Source organism: Solanum tuberosum, unplaced genomic scaffold (genome assembly GCF_000226075.1).
Source record: "Solanum tuberosum cultivar DM 1-3 516 R44 unplaced genomic scaffold, SolTub_3.0 scf00003, whole genome shotgun sequence".
In the NCBI taxonomy this organism is placed as follows: domain Eukaryota; kingdom Viridiplantae; phylum Streptophyta; class Magnoliopsida; order Solanales; family Solanaceae; genus Solanum; species Solanum tuberosum.
The window spans coordinates 3,303,448-3,308,319 of NW_006238929.1; positions in this window are offsets into that span (position 1 = coordinate 3,303,448).

A 4,872-nucleotide genomic window follows, 5' to 3' on the forward strand; every position below is an offset into this window, starting at 1 on the left:
TGAAAACTCTTCATGTTTGATGTTTCCAAGCAAAGAAGGGCATGTTGCGAACACCTAATTTTTGACGTGTTTAAATTACTCTTACAATATATATATATATAGTAAGGTCTTTTCTCATATTTTATTTTGTATTTTTCGTTTGTCATTGTTATTTTTTATTGTTTTTTAATTGGCCCAAAGGATTCAATTTTGATTGAATTTAGCTGATTTAAACCCAATTTTGATAGCCCACTCAATTTTAAATCTAGTCCAATAACAATGGTCAATGTTTAATCTCAATCATTCATAACATTTTGATTCAATGACTCTTGTGTGACTCTACCAAAAATACAAAAAAAATTCAAAAAAATTAAATTTTGACCCTATTTTTTTTGTTTATTTTTTTCTCCCCTTTCTTCCCAACAACCACCATCGTCGCTAGAAAATCACTCCAAATTGCACAACTTCTTGCTTCCACCCTCCTCTACACAAATCCAAATACCGTTTATCGTTATTCGTAGTCAAACTTCATAGATCTAAGAAAATGAACACAAATCGTCATTTTTTTAGATTTATGAAGTTCTGATCATCCCTGTCCTATATCCTTTACATAAATGTGTAGACCTCTTCGAAGGCTATATTTTGATATAAATTTTATGTCAAAACCCCATCGAAAATTTTCTGGTGAATTTTTCCGGCAACCCCCATTCACCCAAAATTCTATGTCAGTCTTTTTCCCTCTCCCCCTCTATCCAAATTTGTCACTGTCATCACAACTTATTAAAACCATATAAGTCATTTTGGTGTCGGATTATAAATATTTTTGTCAGTGTTATATAAGATTTAGCATATTGAGTTTTGCTTGAATTTTTATTTCAAATTTTATTTTTATTTTATTTTTTATCTTTATTTCTTGTGTTTGATCTTCAAGATAGGTTAGATGTTGAATTTTTGTATTAGTGAGTTGGGTCACTTTTTAATTTTGGGTCTTAATGACTAAAGTCAAATGAGTTCTACATATTGCACCTATTTTAATTTTTTAGATGGTTCATTTAACTATTATTCAATTAATGAATAGAAGAAATGGATCCTCTAAAAGGGCTATGCAATCTTTTTCTATTTAATCTTTTCTTGGAAAGAGAAAAAAGAAAAAGAAATAAAAAATTTCATTGGTCATCTTGGGTGGCATATTGGGAAGGCAAAAGATCTAATGCATGTATTGGAGCAAAAAATAATGCATGCATTAACTCTGTGCATTAGTAATACCTTACACTTTTCATGTTATGCATTAGTTATACATTCTATTGTATATTATGAGGTCATTTGGTAGAGTGTATTAGCAAAAATAATGTATGCATTAACTTTGTGTATTAGTAATACCTTGTTTGATATAATTTTTCATGTTATCTATAACTAATATTTTTTATTGTGTATTATGGTGTGTATTACTAATATCGTGAATTTCTAGATATTAATAATGCAAGAGAGTTTAATGCATGTATTAGCATAGTTAAAGACCATATTGCCTCTAAGAATCATTTTACATCTTTTCACCATAATTGTGAAGGGTATCTTTATAAATAAATTTTTTTATGCAATGCATGTTTTTTTTAATACACCAAACCAAACAATGCATAAGAAATAACCAATGTATTGTCACTGTAAGCATTAATATACACTCTATTTAGCATTATTTGTATATACTCTACCAAACGAACGAATGAGTCGTTTGATAGTTAGAGTTATACAAGTATTAGTTAGGGGAATATTAGTTATGCAGGTATTAGTAATGTGGGTGTTAGTTATGCAGATATTAGTTATGTATGTATTAGTTATGCAGGCATAAATTATACAAGTATTAGCTATGTAGGGTTTAGTTATGCGGAGTTTAGTTATGCATAAATTTACCTTTGGATGTTGTTTTTATATATTAAAAATTAGTAAAATTATATATTTTTAAAATTAAAACAATTCTTTACACTAATACATCACTAAATTAATATATGTGTGACCAGAAAATATTATTATTTTATAGATATATGATTTAATCGAGAAATTAATATTTATTAATTTAAAGAGTGTTTCGACACTGAAAAATTTGTTCGGGGATGAAATTTCAAAGAATTAGAATGAACCCACTTGTGAAAACGACATTCATGAACTTGAGGTCATGACTAATGATCTCGGTTACCACAGTAAAATGGATGTCAATAACCTATTGAATGGGTGAAAATGATAAATTTTCAGAGGTTCAGAGCATAGAACAAATTATGGATATCATCAGAAAAACAATGTTGATGATAAAGTTGAAGATGATACAATACCTTTGGAACTAGTTACACATAAGGAAACACTTATCACATCTAGAACTCTTCACAATTTTATAGTGCAGTTCAAAAAGACAACACCAAAACTTTTGAATGCAATAATAAAAGTTAGAGATGAGCGATTTAAAGTTTAACAAAAAAAAAGAACATAATAGAATCATATTTCACTAAATTGTCTTAGATATATTTGTACTTTTAAAGAATTATTAATTTATAATGTTAATGGGACCATATATTTATATAGGAGTCTTCTAAAAATATATTATCTTATTGAAATGAGTCAATGAGTGATTTTTTTCATTGGCCCAAGTCGGGACCGGATGAAACTATTATCTTAGAGAGATTATTAATTAACCAAGTATTAATTTTGTGATGTTTTACTGTTTACCCTTTCCTTCTTTAACTTTGTATTTAAATTAAAACTTTTCTTTAATTATGTAGAAGAAGAAAATAGTCAAGTGGGAGTGATAATGGTAATATTGTCATTTTAACTTTTTATTCATGTATTAGCTAGACACGTAATAATTATTCCGCCTTCTACTCCACATAAATAATACACAAATTTCCTCATAACTTATACATGTATTAGTTATGTGAATTTCAAAATTGTCAACCAAACACCGTATCAATTTTATACATGAATAATTTTTTTCTTATCTACCTACCAAACGTCATATTAATTATATGCATGAACAACTTTTTTCTTATCCACCTACCAAATGTCGTATTAATTATATAAATGAATAATTTTTTTCTTATCCACCTACCAAATGTTGTATGAGTTATACAAACTGTAATACATGGATAATTCTTGTTTTATATAACTACCAAACGACCCATAAGTGTGTATTATTAGTATCATGGATTCTTAGTTATTAGTAATGCAAGAGAGTTCAATGCATGCATTAGCATGGTTAAAAACCTCATTGTCCCTCAAAATTATTTTTTTACATTTTTTCACCATCTTTGTAAATAATTTTGTGCAATGCATGTTATTTTTAATACACCAAATCAAATGATGCATAAGAAATAATTGATGTAAAATTAATACAAGTATTGCTAATACAAACATTATTAATACAAACAATACTAATACACTCTTTTAAACATTATTATTGTTATAGATTCTAAGGGGGTCGTTTGATAGAGCACATTAGGAAAAATAATGTATGCATTAGTCTTGCGTATTACTAGTACCTTGTTTGGTATTCTTTTCTAACCTATGTACACTCTATTGTGTATTAAGGGTTGTATTACTAATACCATGAATTTCTAGGTATTAGCAATGCAATGGTTTTAATGCATGCATTTACTCAATTAAAGACCCAATTGCCCCTCAAAACCTTTTTTACATCATCTTTTCCACCATAATAGTGGAGGACATATTTGTAATTTTTTTTTTTAACGCAATGCATGTTATTCTTAATGCATCAAACCAAACAATGCATAAAAATAATCTATGTATAATTAATGCGAAAGCAATTAATATAGGCTGAATGCATAAGCGACCCCTTAACTTGTTCATATTTTCATTTAGACACTTAAATTATAAGGTTTACCGATTGAACACTCAAACTCAAACTATAATGTGTCTATTGAACACAGTGTGCTGACATGACACAACATGTGTAGTACACTCTTTTGAGAGAGTGGAACGCACCAATTGTTTTTACTTTTGTCTTCTCCAATCTCACCATCGCCGATCACTCCCAGGAATAAACTTATTTTTTGTTAAATTGCAATGAATAATTTAGGACGAAACATAATATTTGTCTCTTCATAATTTAAGTATCTAAATGAAAAAAAAGGGACAAGTTCAAGAGGCCGTTTATATATATGTTAAGCTATTAATATATGCATTGCTAATATAAACATTACTAATATAAACATTACTAATATACTCTATTTAACATTATTTTTATACACTTTAACAAATGACCCGTTGGACCTTGGATCACCATTAACACTCTGTTTGGATCATTGTTACTATTGTTTCGTAATGTACTGCATTGTATTGTACTTTATTGTATTGTACTGTATGATGGATACAATGTTGGGTTAGACTGTATTGTTTGTTGTTGGTTAATAACATTTTTATTGTTTGATTTGACTGTATTGTACTGTATTGTAATTTATAAATTTACTAAATATACTTAATTATTCTAGGCTAGGAGGTTTGACTAGAATTAAATAATATAGGGTAAAGAGTAAAATAATATTATGAAATACATTGTTTGATTTGACTGTATTGTACTGTATTGTAATTTATAAATTTACTAAATATACTTAATTATTCTAGGCTAGGAGGTTTGACTAGAATTAAATAATATAGGGTAAAGAGTAAAATAATATTATGAAATACTATGTAAAGATATAATTGGAAAAAGAAATTAAGTAACAAAGGGAATACACCAAATCGATTGTTCCATAAAATGGAGGTTTTCATTGTTATGTAACAATGAAATTTAACAATACAATACGATACATTTTAAGTAACAATCAAAACAAATATTATATGTATACTAACGATACAATACAATACAATGGGTAAAAATGATCCGTAAAT